The sequence below is a fragment of the Oreochromis niloticus genome, linkage group LG18 (genome assembly GCF_001858045.2).
Source record: "Oreochromis niloticus isolate F11D_XX linkage group LG18, O_niloticus_UMD_NMBU, whole genome shotgun sequence".
Lineage (NCBI taxonomy): Eukaryota > Metazoa > Chordata > Actinopteri > Cichliformes > Cichlidae > Oreochromis > Oreochromis niloticus.
This window is the reverse complement of record NC_031982.2, coordinates 27,709,995-27,735,675: the sequence shown is the minus strand read 5'-3', so window position 1 is coordinate 27,735,675 and position 25,681 is coordinate 27,709,995. Positions and strand designations below refer to the sequence as shown.

Genomic DNA, 25,681 nt, shown 5'->3' with positions numbered 1-25,681 from the left:
GGAAAGCAAACAGCTTTCCAGGAATGAAGAGAACAGCTAAAAATATAAGTAATGATTTTAAAGGCTATCTACTATCAAAGTTGATTCCCTGCAAATAGATTTGGACTGCCATCTAAGAGCCACAACCAAAAGGGAAAAAAACAGCCCATGGCTTTCTCAGTCCAGTAGCCCAAGTTGTCCTTCAGCCTTTTATTCTCTAGAGAGTCCCCACTATTGTTCATCATTCATCTAATAATTGTCCATGACTTCACTCCACAAGTCATTCGTTTCAGTGCCACGGGCAAGGTCTGGCTGAATCTGTTTATCACAGTAAATTGAAAGGCAATATCGTATTTACTGAGGGTTTCTGATGTTTTGTTCTTTCTTCACTATAGCTACCATCTTTCAGTTAATGTAAATTTTTTTTTAAAAATAGTGTGATTATTGATAATAAACAAAATCTTAATATATGCTTATTTACTGAGCGTTAGATAATTTATCTGGTACTACAGCTTAGACTTGCTGCAGCTTGGTCACTTGTAATTCAATTCAATTTTATTTACACGGCGCCAAATCACAACAACAGTCACCTCAAGCCGCTTTATATTGTAAAGTAGACCCTACAATAATACATACAGAGAAAATCCCAACAATCATATGGCCCCCTATGAGCAAGCACTTTGGCAACAGTGGGAAGGAAAAACTCCTTTTTAACAGGAAGAAACCTCCGGCAGAACCAGGCTCAGGGACTCCAACCGTTGGGGTGAGAGAAGGAAGGACAAAAGACATGTGGGGTAAATGTGTCACGTTTGGTCACACTGGATTAAATAAGGCTTGAAAATAGTGACTGAGGACATAATATTGTAGAAACTTTCGAAAAATGAGTTGGATGAAACAAAGTATCTACTCAGGCAAAAAAAATGAAGGGTGCATAATTTCTTTATAAATAGGGTACTAAAATGTAACTGTAACTCCAAAACATTCAACATGATACTTCTGCTAAAACACTTGAATTAAATCCAAGCGTCTTCACTTTAGTCACATTCTGGCTGTTGGATTCTACACACCACTGTGGTGGTGTGTATTATTTTGCTGTGGTGGTGTGTTAGAGTGAATTGTTAAATGTTGTCATTTTTATGCTTACCATCCATTTCTACATTGTTTAACTGTAGGATGAAAGGAATTCCACAGTCCCCCTCCCCAGATTCTCGAGGTTCTGGTTGGGGGGGCTGTAATGTTTTATTGCAGATACATCCTATCTGGAAGATCTACTTCTTTTGATGTAAGCTTCCTGCGTTTACGACCCTTTGGTCAGCAGGAGGTCTCTCTCTCTCTCTCTCTCTCCCACACACACACACACACACACACACACACACACACACACACATTCCTACTTACATATAGAAGTTCACACATATACATACAAGCCTTGTCTTAGAACTATGTGGGCGTTACTTCTTGTGTGAACTGTCTCTCAATAAAAGGCAGCAGGAGGAGGCCATCGTCGGGGTCATTTTCGTGCTGGACACAGATGAGGCCTCCCTTGCGCAAGTAATCGATCGAACACTGTTGCCTTGTTTTTCTTTCATGGGAATAAGTCCTGGATACAGCGGGGTCTGAGTTTAGACCCAACAGTGTGTAGAGGCAAAATAATGAAAGTTGTGTCATTGTCCAAATACTCATGGACAAGTTGGTCCCATTTGACTGTGGGTCTTATCATTTTAGACAGTGTAACATTATGAATGGAAACATATTGTAGCTTGTAGTCACAGCTGGGAGTTGTAAACATAATTGCACTCTTCCTCATCTCTGGACTTTCAGCTGTGGATCATGTAGGTGGTGTGGGAACAGTGGGAAGAAATATGGAGTCGGCTTTCGATCAATAGATGGGTCAGCTATGATAACACACACCCTATTATTTATTAACGTGACACTATCTTTCTTAGCAGCCTCTGAAATAGTTTTTTTTTTCTTATCTAGTCAGTCATTAATCATATTACTCATCATCCACACATGAAAGACTGATGATTGCACTCACTTTCCCAGCTATCATCTTCAGGTATGTTCCCAGTCTTGTGCTTGCCTTCTACTTCTCAGTCTCATCAGTCTTTCTCGAGGTATTTATCTCCCCGCAGAGCTGATTTAGAGCCACTGGAGTGTGCGCTATAATCATAGCCTAATGACAGATAATCTCAAGAACACTAAATGACTTTAATCCTAGCCTAATGACAGATAATACCACCACACTCCTACTTTACGTGTGTGTGCATGCGCTCATTTGCATTTTTCCTTGGCGTTTCAGTGATGGTGACTCACTGGTTTCTCTGTGTCCTCAAGGAGAGAAGTTTTCAACCTGAAGCTGTTATTAGTTGTCAGTTTACTTTCTGCCTGCAGAGAGAAGGAAAGGTGTCCTATCCTGTCGTAGCTTCAAAGTCAGTTTGAAAAGCTATTTGGGAGTTAGACGTTTTGTCATGTGAAGCAGACTCATGGGAAAGTGGAGGTAATGTTCATTCATATTCAATCTAGTCGTGATTTTTTTTTTTCTTACCACCTGCTGCCATTCTGTGCATTGATCATGCTAAACTGAGGTAGACACCAAAAAAGAGTCTATCATGCTTTAGTTATCTTGGCACTAGTGTTTTTACTAATTACATCAAATTAAAGACAGCATGGTGTGGTTATTTATGCAGATAAGTACTCAAATATTGAATGCTGATTGGTAGGTTAAATTATGGTATTTAATGAAAGATTTTCAAAAAAAAGGGGGTCATTTAGGCTGTGGAGGCTCTAGGGGATTATTAGGGAGTCATAAATGTAAAAGTATACCGTATCTCTTTCAGCATTAATACGATAATGAAAATGCAGAGGATGGTATAGACTCAGCAGCATATTTCAGGTGTGTCGCAGTCTTGTCTCAAGAGAATTTACTGCTTCTCAATGAGCTGCTTGTTTGCGCAGAGAAGAACATAAACATTTGAATATTGAAAAAAAAAAAGTGGCTGAGAATAAAACCTTGTCATGGATTCTTAATGGTCATTTATGGAAATGTGTGCAATATAGAGTCATGAATGGGGTATGATGGAGTCAAGGTTACAGAGGAAGCGAGAAACCACCAGCCATGAATCTGGATTTAATATCATAAGAACCAGTAAGTGAGGACCTGACAGAGGATTAAAGTGCAGTCATTTGACATTAGGACATGGTGGATGGGTTTATTTTTTTTTCCAAGGCCACCCATAAGAAGAAACCTGGCTCCCAAAAACAATGAAACCATTTATCTTGTGAGGTAATCATCATCCCAGAGAACTTGTTGTCACTTTAATAGTCTTCTTGAAGTGCTACTTCTACTGAGGTCAGTCCTTCTGCCACGGTGGTGCAGACTTTTCCCCCTCATTCTTTCTCTTTGGTTTTCACTTTCAGGTAACTTTTCCTAAAGTTTTGAAAATGTTTGCATACGTTTTAAAAAACCCCCCCATGCATTTATGCATGTAAAAGCACAGAGACCTAAATGCAAGTGTAACGCAACAGTATAACCAACGTGAGTTGGTGATGCTTAGAGCAACAACAATACAACCATAAAAAACTATTAAATAGTAGCTTACATTTACAGTTCTTTCCAAAATCTTGTGCCACTCTTCATTTTTTTATATTTTGCTCGCAACGAGCCAGACTTTCTCATCATTTTATTAAGTGGTCTTAAGCAATACTTCTCCCACATTATCCAGGAATGGTTTTTTTTTTAACATTGGCTGCTTTTACACGAATGTTTTTTTTTTTAACATTGGCTGCTTTTACACAAATGTTTTTTTTATCCATTTCTTATACCCGATTATTTTCAGAGGATTTGTTTTTCTTGTTAAATGGTAAATGGTAAATGGCCTGTATTTATATAGCGCTTTACTGGTCCCTAAGGACCCCAAAGCGCTTTACATATCCAGTCATCCACCCATTCACACACACATTCACACACTGGTGATGGTAAGCTACATTGTAGCCACAGCCACCCTGGGGAGCACTGACAGAGGCGAGGCTGCCGAACACTGGCGCCACCGGGCCCTCTGACCACCACCAGTAGGCAACGGGTGAAGTGTCTTGCCCAAGGACACAACGACCGAGACTGTCCAAGCCGGGGCTCGAACCGGCAACCTTTCGATTACAAGGCAAACTCCCAACTCTTGAGCCACGATCCCCCCTTGTTAAGCCACTTCACACTGACCTATGAAACATTCAAGAATCAGAAAGGTAAGGGATGAAGCAGAGAACCAGTGTATACACAAAACAGACATCTTGGCAAAGAACCAGTTTTAAATATCTTTAGGAACTTTGTTTCTAGGAGTCTGGTGCAAGAGCACAATATTTGTATTTTTGCACAAAAAAGGTGAATCCCAAAGAGCTTTTGCATATGTCAGCACTGTGTGCAGTGTGTCCTTGAAACATTTGGGGAAACTGGACAATGAGAACAAAATAAGAAGTAGCCGGCCTACAAAACTACCTACAGCAGATGAACAGCAGCTGAACCCAGCTCAGGTCCTGTGTCAGCAAAGACCGGACACAGGACCTTAGAGATGTACCTGGTCCTTCAGTTGATCCATCTACTATTTGCCAAACCCTCAGTAAAAAGTGTCTCAGTGGAAGGTTTGCTATTAAAAAGCTAAGGAATGGAAACAGTGTGAAAAGGCTTTTAAGGCCAAATGTGACTCAGTGTGAATTAATTATTGTTATATTCCTAGAATTTAATACTTACAACTCATGAAAACTATAAATGTCCCTATGGACCCAATAATAAGAATGCATAAAATAAATTTGTCTAGTGTACTAGAGTAACAACCTATACAGAAGCTTCTCTAGACATTTCAAAGTATTGTTCTCTGATTAGTTATTGCCATCATTTATGTCAAACCTCCACTACTAGCAAGCTGGAAAATGAACAACTACTCTGTGACAGTTGTGTCATTGCCTTTACCCTTACTTGAGCCCAGTAAAAAATGATGAAAAACTGGCTCAACATCAAGTCGCAGAAGGAGACAGGTGGTGCCACTGAGCTCTGGAGGCATAGACCGCTATGAGAATTTTTAATGTCACATTTTCATATGTCTTTCCCTTTGCAGAACAGGTTTCACCTTGAATTCCAGCGTGCTGGTCCGTTAAAATGCTACTTATGACTTCTGCATTATTCTCCACTTTTGCAAGGCTAATTAGCGAATGTGTGTTCAGCGTCATTACATATAGTAACTTCATGCCTCACGCTCCTAATGTGCCCTCGTTACAAAAATAGATGCTGATCACAGCTTAATGCTGCTACTGCTGTGTATTTTTTATGAAGTCAGTACTGCATGACCACAGCTCTGCAGCCTGCTCCTCTGATATTCTGCAGCGACTGCTGATGAGAAGAAGCACGGCCAGTCAGTTTGTATTAGAGAGGAGGACAGAGCTGAGTCAGTGGCCATTAAAGACAGAAGGGTGAGGCTGAATTTCAACACAATAAGACAGCGGTAAATCAGAACTAAGCACTTTGAGGTGAAACAGAAGAGGACAAAATGAAGAGATGGGTAGTGAGAAAGAGGAGGAATGAGAAGTAGGGAGAGCTTTATAAAGTGTGGAAGGGTAAACTTTAGGGGTCAGAGTCTGCAGGCTGTCTGGTTGGAGTATTCCCTCTGTGTTTCTCACAACTGCAGTGACATTTTCCTCTGCCTTTCCCATTTTATCCCTCACTGATTTTGCTGCATGTGTGTATGTGTCACCATCTGCTTTCTGGATGCACCCCCTCACTTCAATAAGATGAGCTGACTTGACTTCAGGAGACGAAGGAGGAGGACAATGACAGGGAGGATAGCAGCAGGTATGACAGAAACAAAGGAAGGAGGATCAAGATATGTAGAAAAGGGGAGAAGAGCAAGGGGGAAAAAAGGAAAAAATAAGTATAAAGTCAGGTGGGAAGTAGGAGGGTCAAGAGAGGTGAAGTAAAGAACAAGGAGGTGAAAAAGAAGACATTGGTAGAATGAGAGGATAGCTTTGCTCAGACCTTAGCACATTCCTGTCTCTCTGTGGTCATATTGTCAAATGTCTCTATAATTTAATCCGCTGCTGGCTTTTAGTAGAGTGTGCCTTGGTTTTCATGTTCGGCTCTTTGTTTTTGCAGACCCCTGCAACTTTGTGTGTGTGTGTGTGTGTGTGTGTGTGTGTGTGTGTGTGTGTGTGTGTGTGTGTGTGTGTGTGTGTGTGTTTGCCAAGACTGCACTGGTAAAAATATTAATGCCTGGACATAAAAAAGTAGATCCAGCCATATAAGAAATCTGAAGACTGAACCTTTTTCAGACTGAGAATATTACTGTTTCTTTCTGTATCTTCATCCTAATTAGGTAACCAAAGAATACTCAATTTCAAGTGAAGACCAGGTTGTGCTTCAGTAGAAGGTAGTTAATGGTTTCTGCCTTCACTGCCTCTGCGGGATCTAGTCAGCTTCACATTCTGGGCTAGTTTACTCAAAGTATTATAATATCCCAAGCTTAGCGTTAGCAACCTATTCAACACATGTCAAGTAATACTTTTGGGGCGACCACCTCCAAGTGCTTCTGGACAGCTTACCTGATCTTAATAAATATAACTTTAATAGAATATAATATTTAGAATATAATTTTATTCTAAATATAACCAACAGAAGAGGTGAATGATGGATGAATCCAGAGTTTCTGCAAGTGTATTACAAACCCTAGGACCACCAGGCTGCTAATGACGGTTGTTTTATATTAACACAGCCTTGTGAAGTAGGTCTGTAGACAACCTGAGAATTTTTTCGCTGGCTAAAGAAAACTAAGAACACTGGGTCAAAATGACCCAGGACCATGACAATTATGCAACTATTGTACAAAACACATTAAAATATACAAGTTGTAAGATTAATATTTTGTATATAATATATCACATGAGAAATATTTCATGTATAGGTACTAACATAATTGTATTATTCTCCACTTATGACAAACTTGATACGATTGGAATCTATTATCTTGCTGCAGTAATACAGTAAAAGCCGCAGTAGCAGTAGTGCGTTGTAACATTTTGAAATACTGAAATGCCGCAAATTTGCAGTATGTTAAGCCTAATTTTAAAAGGAGCTTGGCCACATTGACGTCAGATATCAGCTAGGCTTCCTCGTGACTTACAAAACTGCCTATACGCTGCCCACGATTAAGCGAGACTCACTGACAGATGTTTTTTGACTATAGCCATAACATTCACAAATGTAATATTCACACAAGAGAAAACAGTGGTTAGAGCCTGTGACATTAACAAAATTACTGCAAACATGTGCAATGAACTTGCAGTCTTGTTGCCTTTGAAATGGTTGCTTTGAAGATGGAGACAATGTCTGCTGTTGTCTTCAAAGTAACATTGGTGCATCAAGACAGCAATAAAGCTGCTAACACTTTGCATTTAAATAGGGTCAAGTTGGCTGTTAAATTGTGATAATAACCGTGGTAAATTTTCAGAAATCACAATTTTGTTGCTGTTAAAATACACAGATGTACCCACTAAAATAGAAACTCACATTAACTACTTACATTCAGAGTCCAGCCAGAACCTCACTTGCTTTTATATGGGAATATAACCACACTACAACTAGTTGTCAGCCAGCTGAGTCAAGTCCCTTGCTGCAAAGAAACACATCACAGATGAGTTGTACTCATTTGTGCAGACTGATTACAATGTGTTGGCAATCTGTCTGCATTTATAATATAAATGGGAATCGTTTTCAAACCTTCGCCAATCTGTCTGAGACTGACTGCAGTTCGTCCAAGTCAGGCTATGATTGTTTGGATGTTGCCTATTCAGTGCAATCACCACGCGACCACCAATTTTTACTGTTTGCAAGGAGTTTTCGGTCTTCATCATTATTTAGAGTGGACAACCATTGTGTCACTAAACCTAACAGCTACATTTTGTGCCTCAGTTTTTCTGCAGGATTTTATGGTTTCCTGAAAAGAATTAGAACTTTTATACGGGCAGATTTTTGGACTGACAGTGGAGTCTGTTATTTCTCTCAGTCTTCAGGGAGTTGAGAGTAGCTGCAGGAAGTTTTCAAGTCTTGATCGCTCATATTGCAGCTGTGTGATAAATTTCATTCAGACATACCAGGAAACAAAAAATTCAATTTTGTTGAAACACATTATCAACACAAAGATAAAATACTTCAAGCTGGAGTGAGAGATTAAATCTAAGGCAGGCACAGAACAAATGTGTGCAGTACTGCTCTTCAGTGATGTCATCTACAGCCCTCTGCTCCGTAATTACAATCATCATCACCTGGACGAGCATTTTTCTGAGGAGGAACTGGAGTGCTTATTTGGTGTCAAATGGGTGGTTTAACATTTTATGTGTGCTTCTCTTTATTTACACCTGAGTTTTGGATTTTTCAGCTTGCTATAGATTCAAAAAGCAACCGTGGTCTCTCAGTTATTTATTATTTCTGAGCAGTGGTGAACTGGAGTCTGTCTGCATTTTCATCCTCTGCTGCCCACACTTACATTGTCCTATAAAGGCTAAGTCTGAAAGCTCTGCCACACTGGTCACAACTTTGGGAAAGGACCAAATCTCTTCGCTAGTCAAAGAAATTCAAGTATTCTCTTTTTCCCCAAGCCCTTGAAAAAGCTGAGGGCTTGAGAGGCAGAGGACATTTGAGAACATCAAATTATCTGCAAAGAAGTTTTTTTGAAGAGCACTTGCTGTTCTAACGACTCCCCGGGGGGGATGGCTGTAAAGTAAGACTGAAGAGATGCTGTGACTGCAGCTCTTTCTGTATTTTAGTTGAGGTGTGAAGAGGCTGTGCACAGGCAGAGAAAACGTAGCTGTTGTGCAGCTTATATAAAACTCTGACATTAGCAATAAGTAGAATATTGTTTGTCCAAGGTCATTGTTTTTCTTTTTTGTACTGGCGGCTGGAGTTTTGGTCACCAAGAGAAACGGTCTTTTTCTGAAGGGTGGCAAAGTGTGCACAGGAAGGCAGGGTGGCTATGTAGTAAGTATCAAGTTTCTCAGCTTGGAGGATGCATTCTTTGCCCTGTTTGGTTTTTGCTTTGATCACTTTTTCCCCTACCTCTGGATTCTTCCTCTTGCTGTTTTGTCAGGATCAGATATATATAAAAAAAATATAGACCTATAAAACAGTAAAGTCAAGGACAGGTATGAGTGTGAGTGCTTTTCTTCTTAAATAAAAGGTACAATAGTAACGTGCCTGTCACAGCGGGGCACGCTGGTGTCTGATTAAACGGACCCAAAATGCAGACGTGGGAGGAGACGGTGCTGAACTTTAACCAAAAGCGAGCCTTTATTTGGGCTGATGAGAAGAGTGCAAAACAAAACATGAACAGTGGGGAGGGCTAAACTAAAACCTAAACTGGAAATACTAGAAATGACTATGAACATGAGTTTGCGCAGGAGCATGAAAGAAACTATGGAATACAAATATGAATTAAAAACATGGACATGCCGTGAACAGAATCATGAAAGCCTTGGAAATCTGAAGTGACGTGGAAGGTAGGAAAACGGACAACCTGACAAAGACTGAATGAAACACAAAGACTAAATACACACAGGAGGCTCGATCAGGGGAAGTGGAAACACATGGGGAAACAGCTGACACAAATTAACATCATGACACCACAGGGAAAAGTCACACTAAGCACAATGAACATAGAAACAGATGTAGACATGACAACACCAGCTTGACAACATGGAACAGACAGATAATACATGACAAACTAACACAGAAGACAAGAGCAGACTTACACAAGGGGACATGGATAAAAACCTAAACTAGAATAAAACTCACCAAAATCCTAACTGATAATACCAACACCAGAACTTAACATATTTTCAATATAATATAGGAAAAAAAAATACAAAATGAACTCAAAATGCTGGGTCACAGACCCAGCCCTGACTGAAAAAACGGTCATTCTAAAGAATTCACTGAGTTCAAGCAAAGTAATGTAATAGGATAAACTCTGATATCCCTTCCAACAAACCACAATTTTTGTTATTACACTGTCACTTAAATTTTTTATTTTATATTACTTTTTAAAAAATTTGATGATCTAAGATGCATCGGTGTTCAGTAAAATGAAGTCTAGAAAGATTTTTATACATGCTTAAATTTAAATAAAAAAACAAAGTGCAGAAATTTGTCTTTGGTTGAAGTTTATATAAGTTACAAACTACAAGTTTATATTAAAGATGTGCATGTACATGAATATCTGAAATGCATTTGGTTGTTTAAAGACAATTATTTTTCATTTATTTACTAAAACAGTATTTTTTGGTTTGCTACCTCAGGGCAACATTATACAGTTATGAATCATTTCTTAGGGCAATAATGACAAAGCAGTGCTTCTAAACTCAGGTCCTTGAGACTGTTTGTGTTAGGCTTTTAGGTGCTTCCCTGCAACAGGACACTTATTCAAATGATCATCTTGTTATCAAGAAGCTGGAACTTTTACTACCCAGTTGATATTTTGAATCAGGTGCATTTGAGCAGGGATCAGGGTCTTCGGGAGAACCTCTGTGTTTGGGGGTGGCTGTTGTTTAGGAGGTAGAGCAGGTCACCTACTAATTGTAATTGTGGTAGTTCAAGTCCTGGCTGCTCCAGTTTGTATGCCACTTATCCTTGGGCAAAATACTAATTTCACTGGAGTGTGAATGTTAAATAGAAAGCACTAGCATTTGCAAATAACTAGGAAATGAGTATGATTTAGAAAATAGAAAAAAGTGCTTGTATGAATGGGAGAATTACGCATGTTGTATAGAGTGCTTCAATAGAATAGAAAAGTGCTAAATATATATGTTTATGAAAAATGGGCACAAAGACTCTGTACTCTTGTACAGTTAGGATCATCCCCTCAGTGAGGATAGTGAACTTGATGAGAGTGACAGTAGGTAAGAGTGGAACCCAGACACGGGTTTGAGGAACATAATGATGATGGATGTGTAGACACATTCAGGCACATAGAAAGACATACAACTGAAAAAACAGAATAACCTGTTATGCACGCACGACACACAAACACAGTTATAAAGCTGTTGGATTAAGTGCTTATAAGAAAATATAAGCAAACTTGATGTTTGCTGAAATAAAAATGAGAATGTGTAATAAATAGTTTGTTTTCCCCTAATTTTATTCAGTTCAATTCAGTTTTTATTTATATAGCACCAAATCCCAATATCAGTCCTTTTAAGACACTGTACAGGTGTTGGTGCTAATCATAAGTATATACAGAAAACTGTGACATTTTGGTACCCTCATAGCATAAAAAATCATGCCATAGAGGGGTGTTATTGTAAAGTGGAAGCATTTAGAAACCATAGCAACTCAGCCTTGAAGTGGCATAGCACCTAATAACAAAATCTGTATGCAGGAAGCTTCATGGCATTGACTCCATGGCTGAGCAGCTTCTGTACATGGCCAAGTACTTTCCACCATATACAGTAATCAGCTGCCTCTACAGTGAGTTTCCTGCTGAACTGCTGATGGACTACTTCACTGTCTTGGATTGTAGCTGAGGACTGTAATCCCCATTCTGGTCCTTATTTTGTTAAACTGCCCATCCTATCGAAGTCCAATGCAGGAAAAGGAATATCATCCAAGCTGCAGTCCAAGACGATGTTAGTGTGTCCAACCACAGGAGAGAGCGCCGAATGATCTAGAGGACTGCCACAACAACAACCTGGTAGGCCTGCAGGGAGGGAAACTTGAGCAGCTGAACTTTCAAAATTTGAGAGAGAAGTTTAAACCGGCAAATCGATTTTTTCTTTTCTTACATATGTGGAAAACACTGGTGATGCAATTTGCGGAAAACTGACTGTCAGTACTTGTTGACCTGTTTTTAGAGAGTTTAGTTGAGTGATACAGCAGAAATACTTTTTACAATATTGGGTGAAACTACACCCTTTGTTGTAAAGGTTAAAAGGGAAATTATATCTATTGTATAAAAGTTAATCCTAAAGGTCATTTACCTCAGTTCCTGGTACAGTCCAGGAGTTTGAATCCTGTCTGTCATCAGGTTGTTTTAATCTTGAGTACAGTTGGTGGATTGACTGTTTCTTAAGTATACTTGGTCTTTATGTGGTTAGTATTTTAGCATAATGGACAACACTATAGATCAGTGGCCTGTGCTGAGCATGTTCTTTAGGCATCATTAACTCTGATGAGAAAATTGCTTTTTCATTTTTCCTTTTAAATCCAGAGTGTGCCATTCAGTTTAATGTCTTACTTTTAAAATAAGATGCCTCTGTGATACAAATATCTGGGATCCTTTTGCCTGAATGCTAGAGACAAATTAATTTTTTCTTTCTCTGAAGATGTGTTGATGTTTTCAATTAAGAGTCAAATATATTCAAATCATTTACTTACTGCAGCTGACGGATTAGTAGATTTTTTATTATACACATTTCCCCCCGGAGCCATCAGTACGAGTGATTTTGCCTGCAGCATTCCCTCTAAATCTGCATAATTCTGGCATTATGATTCACAGTGAGTGAATGCTTTGGGTTTCAGCTGCGGTTGATCTGAACCCTCGAGAAAATCTTGTTTCTCAGCAGTGTCTTTCAACTCTTCTGTGCAGTAGTTCAAGTAAGATAAACCCTACTATTTAAAGATGAATAGATTTTAAATGTTGCCCTATCATTGTGGCCGCTTCATTTGGTTGATTCCTGTATCCCCTGATGACTCTCATGCCATTATTCATTGTGGCATGTCTCAAAAAGGAGGACGATTGTTCTCTTCTTTGAAAGGCAGTGATATGTTATAATGCAGACTGGCTGTGCATTAGGATGCAGTTTGTGTGGGCTGTATTATGATGTTGGCACGCCTGTTGACACCAAAGGAGAAAAGCCATTACGGGGCTGATTATACTTATGATTTAAGCTGGTCAGACCAGAAAAAGATCTAAAATTAGCATAGTGTGTTTATTGGTTAATGAGAAGCTTAGCTGTTTTAGCCTGAATGCACCACTTGCATGCATTTGAATAAATACATTCAAAGACAAATTTTCACCTCATGCCACTTTTCAGTATCTAACTACAACTTTAACAAGACTCTGCAGTGTTCACTGTGATGTTGCCTGGTACTTTTAAGGGAGTCTGAAGGTTGGAATTTCAACTGTATCCAAAACAAGAAAAATATTCAATATGTAAAGTTTCAATAAGGCTTCCATACGTTGTTTAAGATGGTACAGAGGGATGGCTGAAGTGGTTGTTTATATGGAGGGCTTGCTGACTGGTGTATGTGTATTCAAAGGAATGGTGTGCCATCTGGGAATATGATCTGACTTATTCAGAACTGGCCAACCAAGCCTGCAAAACACCTGTAAAACTCACTCAAGAGTTATTAGTAGGCATATTTTGTTGCTCTTGGACAAAGCTAGTCTAGCCATTTCCTTGAAGTCTTCATGCTAAGCTAAGCTAGAGGATCCTTATAGTGGGTAACTTCTACTGTACGAAAGCACATTTGACCCCCAAAGCCACCTTTGCTTGACTACTGCGATCTGGCATTTTGTTGTGAAGCACTTTGTGATCTTTGTCTTGAAAAGTGCTTCATAAATAAAATGTTACTTATTTACTGCGTACCGTACCTGTAGTCTGATGGCTTGAGGATGGGAATTGATAAGAAATAACCAATTCCAATTCCAATTCCATAATTATTTCATTAAAAATAAAAGTAATGTCCATATCCATGCTGTAAACTGCGCCACTTTTCCTGCTCTGACACATATACTAAAATCAGCTGATCGTAGTGAGAGTGCAAGAACCAATAATCGGGATCTATAGGCAGTCGGACTAACGATTCCAAGAAACTGGACTACTTGATTCTCGATTCCCATCCCTAATGATGGGTAATGGTGCCTAAGCATGGCTCTCCATCACTGTGTCAATTAATAAATTACACAGTGCATCAATAATTTCATAAATTACCACAGTTAAGCAACAAAATACATATTATAAACTCATTCAGCTCTGCAAATAAGAGCACTTTTTAAAGGTGAACAATAGAGAGACGGAGCACATGAGTGAGGAGCTGAGACTCGGAGACAAACTGAAGCACACTTTGGCCCAAATCATTAAGCACAGTGTGAGAGTGGACCAGCAGAGGAGTGGGGAGGGGGTCATTCATGCTCAGGAGTAGTACAAGGCAACAGTAGCTATTGTGAGTACACCACTAATCAGCTGCCAGCCTCAAATACAGTACAGAGATGGTATTGATCTTCTCTTAGCCAAAAAGCAGTCTTGTTTACAAGTACTCCGTCTTGATTATGCAATGTTATATGAAACTTTTTTGACCTAATAATAGGTTTTATTTTCGGTCATATGATACAAATACCAACTTCCTGTCATTGTTAAAATTTGTTGTTGTCATTTTTTTATATTCACGTCTGTAATTCAGACTGTTGACATCGTAGGACAAACATTTTAAGTAGCTGGACAAAAATGGGAAGCATAACATGAAAGAGAGCTTTGTGTTGTGAATGAGTGTGTTCAGCATTTCTACTGATTCTGCTTCATTCTTGCTGCAAAGAATAGAGTCCCCTTTCCCCCCCTCATTTCCATCTTATCAGTATTTTGTGTTATTTCTTTGTCTTTCCTGCTCAAATTGCAGAATAAGTAAAAAAGACTGTGTGCATGTCTGGTTCCCTTGTGGTGCAGGGCAGGTTATCAAAGTCTGCTTTCCTATCCACTGTGCTGTACTGTCATTTTTTTTTTATTATAATCTGCATAAAAATTCTGGGGAAATAGTCTTCCTGGTGTGTCTGCCAGCATAAATGTAATACTGTAATTTGTAGAAAGGTATGGTAGAATGCAGTAACCCAAAGTATGTAAAATCCTACAGAACACCTGTGCAAACTGCATTGAATGACTTATTTTGGGCATTTGTAGCTATAGTGCGGCTGTACTGTAGGTGGCACGGTAGGTGCCATATGCTGGTCTAAAACCTGCTCAGCTTCTCTCATCTTGTGCTATTAATTATGTGTCAAAGCAATGCTAATTAAACCAGGAGAAGAGCGCTCCTGCCATGTCCTTACCTTCAGGGTATTAGTTAGCACACTACACTGCTCTGCATTTCAATTAATCAATTAACAAGTCGGGCCACAGGCAGCTTTAGAACAGATATCGGCTGCTGTTGAATAATTCAGCAGTTTTAATCAGCTTGTTCTATCTATCAAGGCCGGAATATAAATCTTACATAATGTGTAAATGAAAAAAAAAAAAGAACTGTTAGTGTATTTTTCGTTTACTGTTCATCTTTAGGGCATATGTAAGCTGTCACTGATTTTTTATTTTTTTAATGAGATCATTATTTTGTTTTTCTCAATTTTCCAGTTTACTTGCTACAGTGTCCATGTCTGCCTTTCATTTAGTTAAGTGAACATTATCTCTTTATTTTAAGAATATGAAATCAATTGAAACAAAAAAAAAATGAGATGCTCCTATTTAACATGATTAAATTTGCATTTTGAATTTTTTTAAATTGTTTTTTTTTCACAAGCAAACATAGAAGAAAACATTTTGAAGACTTATTTACCCCAGAAAACATGCAGAATTCAGTTTATTTCAGTAAACCGCCATCAGTGGATTTGGTAAAAAGATTAGACATTCATGAGATTCAACAAAACTGAGGAGCTGTAGAGTCAAAAATATAGAGAAGTATCATTTGCCTGCTTCAAATGTCATTCTGTTAGCTCATTAAAAGGCCCTTATTTATCATGTTGGGAGGTCACTCACCAAGGCAAACAAATGAGGGAAATGGTGCAAAAAAGCAATGCAATACACAACAAGAACTAGACTAGGAAGTAGGAATACATGCGAGAAAAGAAAGTGAGGCAGAGATTAAAAAATGAGCAACCTTAGCTAGGAAGATGAAATGGGAAATACAACTTTGAACAGCTGGAACTTTTAACTGTGGAAAGTATCAAGACAGCCGCAAGTGACAGGGAAACAATAAAGTGTATACTGAGGAGACTGAGAACAGTGTGAAGAGACCTGAATTTATACATTTAAATCGGAAATTGTTTGAATCTAAACATAACATAATTCTAAACTATCAAATGGACATTTGAGTTTTTACTTCATTTTTATTTTCATTCACTTTCATTTAACTTAAATTTTTGAGTTGTAGTTTTCATTTGTTAACATTCGGAATAGGTGGACTAGAGAGACAACAATGAGGAAGCAGGAATGTTTGTTGAGTCTCTCAGCACAGTCTCAAGAGCATGGAGGAGATTCCAAGTGGCAGGTGGTTACTCTCGAAGGGCTGGACAGGGCTGTAGAAGATCCTTAACCCATCAAGAGGACCAATGTCTGGTCCTTTGTGCAAAGACAGACAGCATGACCAATGTTGAAGTCCTACAAAATGATCTCCAGCAGGCCACTGGTGTGAATATCTCTGACCATGCAATCAGAATCAGACTTTATGAGGGAGGCCTCAGGGCCTGATGTCCTCTACTGGGTCCTGTGCTCACTGCCCGGCACCTTGGAACCTGACTGACATTTGCCATAGAATACCAGAAGTGGCAGGTCCACCATTTTTTCACAGATGAGAGCAGGTTCACCCTGAGCCCACAGGACAGATAGGAAAAGTTATAGAGATGCCATGGAGAATGTTTTGGTGCCTGGAACATCGTTCAGCATTACTGTTTTGGTGGTGAGGTCAGTCATGCTATTTGGAGGCATATCCATGGAGGAACATATAGACATCTACAGACTAGGCAATGGCACCCTATGCTGGTGCAGTGGGTCCTGGGTTCCTCCTGGTACACAATAGTGCCCAGCCTCATGTGACAAGAGTATGCAGGCAGATCCTGGAGGATGAAGGAATTGATACCACAGACTGGTCCTGACACCTCATGTTTTTCAAAACTTCCAGGTTGCACCTCAAACTGTCCAGGAGCTCAGTGATGCTCTGGTCCAGATCTGTGAGGAAATGTATAACCCCAACAAAACAATGTCTTACAGCTGTTTTGGTGAAGAAAAAATCATAAAGACTCATGTGCAGCCTAATTCACAAGTGCACAGACATGTGAATTAAATTCAGTGATGATGAGATCAATACTCTGTTATTTGGAAGACATGCTGAAGACATCTATATACGTTTTATTTCAGTAATGCTGCAAAAAGCTGTAAAGCTAGCTGTAAAAAGAAGTGGTTAAGAAACAATTTTGTGGACCCACAGGGTGAACTGGGAGCTAGACAGGCAAATAGTTGAGGGAGGCTTTGTTAAAGATTGAGGAAGAAGAGCTGGAGAGGCTGGAGAAAAGGCTGGCAGGCTATGGCAGACTGGGTGAACTGAACAGAGGGAGGAATGGCATGGAGCTGGTGAGGCTGGCAGGGAAAAACAAACAGGAGACCAACAACAAGAGACAGAAGGGAAGGGGTAAAGTAGCAGAAACAATAGCAATTAGTCAAAGGTGGTGCCAGTAGTATAGTCAATGAATTTGTCAATCCATAATCAGAGGTAGTGATTTCTCAAGAAAGCAAATTTGGGGCTGATTTCTGTTACATTGTAGTAAATGGTTTGTCTTTGGGATGTTAACTGTTTATTGGGCAACGAAAGCGAATGCATGGATGTGTTCTGCTGTGTAGCGGCTCCCAGACTCTGGAACTCGCTCCCTTTGAGTTTGAGATCTGTGGACTCAGTCATGTCTTTTAAAAAGCAGTTAAACACTGTTTAAACTTGCTTTTGGTTGATTTTGTTTTGTTTGAGATTTTAATGTCTGTTTTCTGCCTCTGTAAAGCACTTTGTGATTTTATCTTGAAAGGTGCTATATAAATAAAATTTTACTTACTTTTTACTTTTAGAATAGTGTAGCTGAACTGGAATGAGGTTTGGGAGCTAGAATATTTACTCTGGCTCTTCTAGTAGTGTTTTTGCTCTTGCTCTTTTCTCAGTTCAGATCTGTGATTTTATTGTCGCTTCTTGTTTTATTAGTTTCCCATAAAGTTGTGTCGAGTCAAAAGGAAAAAGGTAAACTTGAAAACACATCATTTTTTATTTCACCGCTACACCCAGGTTCAACCTCTTTGGGTCAGGCTCGAGGCAGAAGTAGTGCAGATTAGTAAAATAAACATTGACGTTTTCTGCTTGAGGATGATTGTTAGCGCTCTGGAGCAAAAACAGCCATCGCTGGAGCCTCATTATCCTGCTTACTGCTACGTGCTTTGAACGGCTAAATAAGTTGGCTCCGCTCATACTGACAGGCACTGAACTTTGGGTTTGTGGGGCTTATAGAGCTCTGAAGTGCAGCACCTTCTGTTTGCTGAGGTGATGGATGGAGCTCATCGGTATTCAAGGTCCTCAGCTTTGTCACGGACTCTGTGGGCACTTTCTATTCAGTAAAACAGTAAAGAAGTGGACAATGCAGGTGAATGAGCCGTGATCTCCCTCCTTGTCTCTTCAGCGCCAAGTATTAGTGTGCCTGTCAGTCAGTGGTGATTAATTGTACTTGGCAACGCCGAGGCCTTGGCACTCCAGAGCATTTTTTTAATCTTTTGAGACTTTTTACTGCTGTCAGATTCACAGTTTATTCACCCTGAATAATAAAACTGACACTGTGGATGAATGGACAGGCTGTACGAGCGAAGTTTAGCTCTCATACTCCTAAATCTAACTCAGGTACCAGAAATGATTAAACTTTTGGATGATGGAAGGATATTTTATTGAGATGAAACGTATTGTCCCATCACTCAAATGTCAACATAATAGTTTTTTTTTGTCAGTGGAGTTCTGCATTACACTGGGAGCTTTCCTTCTTTTATTATTGTCACCTCAGGCAGAAAGAGCTGCTTTTCTCATCTGTATTAGATAAGTAAATTGTGTTATTTTCCACCTAGATATTTTCTCCTATAATTCCTAAATATTTTTTATAGGCTAAAAAGGCAAATATCTGCAACCTGGATCACTCTCTTTTCAACATCCTATTGTACTCTCTGTGACATATTCTTATCTTGAAGCAAAACAGCTCTCGTTTCCCTGGTGTCGTTCTCAATAATAGGCCATCTAATGTCATAAAAATGTGTTCAGCTATTTGCTGTTGAGTGTTTTATGGCTCACACACCTTTAACTCCCCACTCCTGGAAGTCTAAAATGTAAATGTCAGGGGAGATGTGTTATTATGCGAGTCTACCCTCAATTAAATGTTCAGGCTAACACCAAGACAGGAGGTGTGCTTGTTTTCAGGAAGGTGCAGGAGTTTAATATTCAGGAAGGCTCTCTGTCCAACACAGCCAGGGTCAGTGTTGAGGTTCGTTGGCTGCAGAGGCCAGCAGGTATTCAACATTTAGCTCCATTTTCCTCTGAGCTGTCTTTGTTTGTGCTCTACTGGTCACACTGTCAGGGATGTCGGCTCTTAAATGCCACAGCGCCGCTGAAGAAAACTGGCCGAGTGTTTTTAAACTCCCTCTTGTGAGTCTCCCTCTTGAGTGTTTCCTCAGCGAGGCTGTGCTCTCACCACACATTATCTCCTCAGGGATCGCAGCACTCCGCGTTGGAGAGCCGTCCCTCTCATCTCACCTCTTCAGACTACTGTAATTCACCTGCTTTTCATACTGAGAGCTCTCCCAACACCCATAAGTGTGTGCCAGTGCCAGATCTGGATGAGTGAGACAAAAAGGGAAAACTTCAGAGGACAAAAGAGACATCTTCTAATGATTGTTGAATAGCTGGGTGGTATAAATATGTATGAATGTTCAATCAAATCAGTTACTGTTCACAGAACTATAAAAAATAACTGTGCGTAAAACAGGACGTTGCAAACTCTCAGGTCAGGATGTATTTTACAATTCATGTCTTATGAGCTCAAGGCTGCATGTTAAACCCAGTTGTTATTCATTTTTTAAAATCTTTGATCTGTATGTTGACAAAGAGGGGTGATGTGCTTATTCTGGTCATCTCAGGTGACATCCGTCTGTGAGCTCAGCAGCCCAACTCCACAAGCTGCTCAGACCTTCTGTTTATGAGTTGCAGCCATTAAGGAAAAAGCTGGCTTGAAGGGAGGGTGGTCTTTAAGAGGAGGGGGCCTTTGTCAAACAGTGCATGAGCCCAAGACTGACTATAACAAAAAACTATTTTACAAAGAATAGAATAGAATAGAATAGAATAGAATAGAATAGAATAGAATAGAATTCAACTTTATTGCCATTGCACATGTCACAGGTACAGGGCAACGAAATGCAGTTTGCATCCATCCAGAAAGTGCTTTAGTCGTGATATAGATATATTACAATATATATTAGCAATAATATAGATGTGTAAGTATATTACAGAAATGGGTCTATTATGGTATGTTATAATGTACACAGTGTGAAGTATGTTATGAATATTCTATAACTATAAGTATGTACAGGCTGTAGTGAGTACAAGCTATGTACAGGCTATGAACAGGATATAAATATGAAATAAAAACTATACAGAAATCTGAGCTATACAGTTATACAGAAATGTGAACTATGTAAGTTATAAACAGTTGTAGGATTAAAAATTATCGTATGTACAGAATGATTATTTACACAGAACTGTACAGTAGTGGTAAAGTGCTAGTGGTTGTGGGTGTGTGTATGTTCAGTCCATGAGTTTAACGTGGGTCAGATGTCAGGAGGCAGAGTTCAGGAGTCTGACAGCTGTGGGGAAGAAGCTGTTCCGGTACCTGGTGGTCTTAGTCCGGAGGCTCCTGTAGCGCCTCCCAGAGGGCAGGAGGGTGAAGAGTCTATGTGATGGGTGACTGGGGTCTCTGATGATTTTCCCAGCCCTTTTCAGACACCGCTTCCTGTAGATGTCCTTTATGGCAGGAAGTGGTGCTCTGGCGATGCGCTGGGCAGTTTTCACGACCCTCTGCAACGCCTTCCGGTCCGAGGCGGAGCAGTTCCCGTACCAGACTGTTATACAGTTGGTCAGGATGCTCTCGATGGTGCAGCGATAGAAGTTCACCAGGATGTCTGAGGACAGGTGGTTCTTCCTCAGAGTCCTCAAGAAGAAGAGGCGCTGGTGAGCCTTCTTGACCAGCTTGGAGCAGTTGGTCGTCCAGACGAGATCCTCGGAGATGTGGACTCCCAGGAACTTGAAGCTGCTCACACGCTCCACAGCCGTCCCCTTAATGTGGATGGGGTAAAGCTGACCTAGTATAGTTCAAAGATAAAAATATAGAATTGGAAATGAGCAGAATATAGTTTTTTCAAAGCACTATAATTATTACTATACTCGTTACTATGACTGACTGAGAAAGCAGCAGAAAACATTCAGAAAATGTCAGGCCAACTGGCGTCAGGCATACTTAGACTCGGTTCTACAATGAAAACAGATCCCTGTTAATTTGGCAAAAGAGCTTGTTTGTGAAGTTTTTCTCAAACCAAAATTTCACTGAGAAAAACAGTTCAATCAGACACCGGCTACAGGAGCAGTCGGGTTAAATGACAAGTTAATTTAAGTTACCCCCAGATAATTGAGTGTTGTTAAAAGTACTATCAGCCATATTATGTTTCAAGCATGGATGATGACAAGTTCTATATTTTGTTATTAATTTGGTCCACTTATTGTAATGGATCATTATGAAAAGAAAAAGAACCTCTTACTTTCCAAACAGCCATTCAATAAGTTAAGAAATGTGCCTTTTTAAGAACTGAGTTTGCTTAGTGTCTCATTTTTTAAATTTTTCTACAATATGTCATTTACCAAATCTACATACCAGTGTTAATTTTGACAGCAAATATTGATTTACTTTGAGTCACAGGCTTTTATTCTAGTTTTAGTCAACTAAATCCCAAGATTGTAGAAGACTAAATCTAAAGGTGATTCAGTTGACTAACATATGAAGTGTAGAAGTTTTTACCGGTTCAACACAGTTTACGAGATATCTTATTTTCATTGACATCAAATGTGAAATGTGTCCATGTGAAACACATTTCCCTTCTGTCACATTTTCCTGAGAAACAGGGAGCATGGGAGTTAGCTGTACTCCCCGTCCCACCTGTTTGTCTGCAGCAGATCAGATGTGTGTATCTAACCTTACTGCACAAAGAAATTACTTGTAATTGGCTACTTTCCAAACTCGTCCCACCTTTCTACATAACTTAACTAGTTCTGATTTAAACTTGCAGAATAATTTTCATTTTCCTTTTTATTCGCTGACAAAAATCTCAATACATTTTGTCATAGTTTTTGTCCTTCTTTTTTAGTTTTCATTCAATTATCAACTTGTTTTCTTTAGAAAAGGCCGCTGATTAAAACTATATGCTAAAAATTACCTGGTTTATTAAATTGACATTGCTACATACAAAGTTATATATATTGTATGGACACTTGTTGTTTTGATGTTAATGCCAGAGCAGGCTTGGACCTCTTCAGTTACTGAGTCGGCAGACAGCACAACTTTCTGCTGGTTAGTGGTGGTTCCTAAACACACCAGTTTGCAATAATGTCTCGTACGGTTAATCGTGGAATATGTAGGGGGGAAGAAATTTTACAGATTAACTCGTTGTAACGATGGCATACTGTCATAGTGCCATGCTTGAACTCGGTGAGCTCTTTCAAATAACCCACTCTTTCACGAATATTTGTAAACGCATACTTTACGTACCCATATTTTTGTTCATATAGAGTCTGTTGAATATGGATATTGTGAAATCTGTGTCACTCACTCATTTAAATGGTGTGGTATTTCTCATCAACAAGTAAAAGCACTGGGCCTTGGTGAATATTGGGAGGGCGGATGAAGACCTTCTGTTGTTGAGATGAAGTGCGCTGATGTTGACAGAGTAATCGAAACTAAAGCCTTGTTGTCAGAGTTGTGGGCCCAGATCGGACTGCTGCGTGAATCATAGTAATTGGCTCTTGTCTCAGTGGTGGAGAACAACATCCATTAACAGAGAGGATTTAGAGGGAGGTGGTGTTAGTTTGGCTTTAGCTTAGAGTTTGCAGCTTGAGAGGAAAACGATGAATATTTATGGGGCTGAATCTGTGTGTATATCTGTGAGATACGATTACTCCGTGCAGACCAACGACAATCTCGTAAAACTAAAATTCATTTGTATTGTGTGTTGATTTCTTGGTTAGTAAATTGTTACTCCATATATTCAATTTTACTGCCTTTAATCTGGTTTGGCTCTGGACTCTGTTTTCAGGCTTTAGACACACTGGTCTATGAGACTTTAGCTATTCACTGTTTTCTTCAGACCAGATCAGATAGGCAGCGTAAAGAGTAAGAAAGTATCGGGTGTCGCAAAGCCTCCTACTTGTCTGGTGGAAGAGGCTGAGAACAGAAGGAGAGCTGCAGGAGATGGACGGCTGTCTGTTTTCCATATTCTGGCTTTTTTTTGTTTTGTTTTGTTTTTTTTAATTAACTGTCAGAATTAAGTCTGTAAAAAATCATCATCTACAAATAATAAGATGAAATAATATATGCATAAACAAGAAAACAATCAAATGAGCTTCTAAATCATTAATGATGTGATGTTTTGATTGCAGGACATCATCTGTAAACCAAATGTGAGAAACATGTAAAGGTTTCTTTTGACAACACTGATTCATCCACATCAGTATCCAGCCTGTAATGAGTCACTCAGGACGCCATTCATCTCCACAAGGCGACATGATTGCAACATTCATTTATCCATCGAGGCAGAATTACACCATTTACTCATTCAACTGGACATTATTAGACTGTTCATTCATCTAATATGGAGCCATTACAGCTGAAAGACCTGTTTCAACCCAGGGAACATTAAACCTGCTTCTCAATGATTAGACTCCACTCTGCCACTCATGTTGTTATACTCAGAGTCGATAGGATTGATGAATAGCTGTCGTGTGAAACACTTATTAGATGTTAGCGTTTTCAATTTTAAGGACTGTTTGCTTCTCCAAGTGTTGTCTGAAGGTATTAAAAGCCCCTCAGCCATACTGGATAAATCAAAATGCACAGCGATCAAGTTGAGAGCTACACAGCATGTCTTTGATCCTGAAAAGATGATCATTTGAAGATACAAGGCAGCTCCTCTCCTGCTGTTTATAACAATTCAGTGGTTTTCACACATGCTAAGAGATGTAGGCTGATCCATCTCCAACTGCACCTGATACTGTGATATCCTCAGCATGGTTTCTGTTGTTTATCTCTGTTATATGAATCACTCAGATGCGTCTTCGACTCCGAAGATGAGCTTAGATACTGTAATCCAATCTCTTTTAAGATTTTGATTGGTTCAGTGATAGACTGGAGATGAATGTGACAGGCATGTTCTGACATTAAACTTACAACTGATTACACTTCGAAGTTTATTTTGCACTCTGTGATATCTTAATGAGACAAAGTACAAAATGTAAAAAAGAAAAAGAAAAAGAAAGGTAGTTTGCTTTAGCGAATAGTTACGAAATTTGTGGAGCTCATGTCTGGGCGGCATGATGCACTGTGCAGACTAAAGGCAATCTCTAAACAAACATTCATTACACACATTGTCCTTTTTGTTTGGTATGTTAGTTTATAATTCAGTGGGGGAAATGATTATTAGTTTATCCCCTGTTGAATTTGTGAGTTTGCTCTCTTACAGAAAAATGAAGAGTCACCAGTATTTATGGTAGTTTAATTTTAACCGAGAGAGACAGAATATCAACCAAAAATCCAGCAAAAAGTTATACATTGACTTGCATAAATAAGTATTTGATCTCCTGCAACCGAGCCTGAATTCTGACTCCTACAGATGAACGTCTAAACGATTCAGAAAAACCTTGTAAGAAAGTGATGTGCTCTGATGAAACCAAAATTGAGCCCTTTGCCATCAACTCAACCCGCTGTATTTGGAGGAAGAGAAATGCTGAGTATGACCTAAAGAATTCTATTCTTACATGCAAGCACACCAGAAAACAGAAAGCATAATGTTTCCAAGTGTACACAGCATTGAGGGGACAACTTACAGCGCCATGCATCGTAAAATCTTCCCTCAGCCAGATCACTTAAGATGGGTCTTCAAGTTGCCAAGCAGCAGCCAAGAAACCCAAAGGATTTAGTTTCTGAGAGACTGGTCAAAATCCATTCTGATGTCCAATTATCAGAAGTTAAATCAGAAAAATAATCAGTAGTTAATGTGAGATTTGCTCAGGGCAAATTTAAACCTTAGGAAACCAGAAAAACTCCCAAGAGGCTGAAAAGAAGATCATAACATTGGTGTCAGTCCCAAAAAGTTGATTCTGTTCATCTGGACGTAACGTTTTTAGTGGGAGAAGCATTTCATCACCTGTCAGTGTGTTTAGAAAAGCTGATGATACTCCAGGTTCTTCAGTTGGTCAAGAATTAGACCTGTTTGCAATACCAAAACTGTGGATTTTCCTCATGTGTTGCAAAGATGATTACGACAGCTACACAATATTAGATTATTTTGAGGAAACACATGTAAATGCAAAGGAATACAAACATTAATTTTAAGTTAATATTCATTTCATCTCAGATCAACAACGTATATACCAACAAAAGTACAGTGACCAGAGAGTAATCATTCATTTGCTACATGATTTAGAAATACGATTTAAAGATACGTGATAGGTCATGATGCACACCTCTTAATAATTTCCTTCATTTCCATTTTGTCTGTAGTGCAGAAGATTTTGAAAGCACAAACATACAGCCTCTTCCGAATCTTTTTGACTATTTTGAACAACAAAGACTGGACTTTTCAC

The 25,681-nt window shown here is 39.3% G+C and overlaps 1 protein-coding gene across 2 annotated transcripts in view; it reads left to right on the top strand.

Annotated features, from left to right (window-relative positions):
• Positions 1-25,681, top strand: part of LOC100701557 (contactin-associated protein-like 4) — a 115,265-nt gene that overhangs the window by 7,606 nt on the left and 81,978 nt on the right. The gene's annotated exons all lie outside the window — the stretch shown is intronic.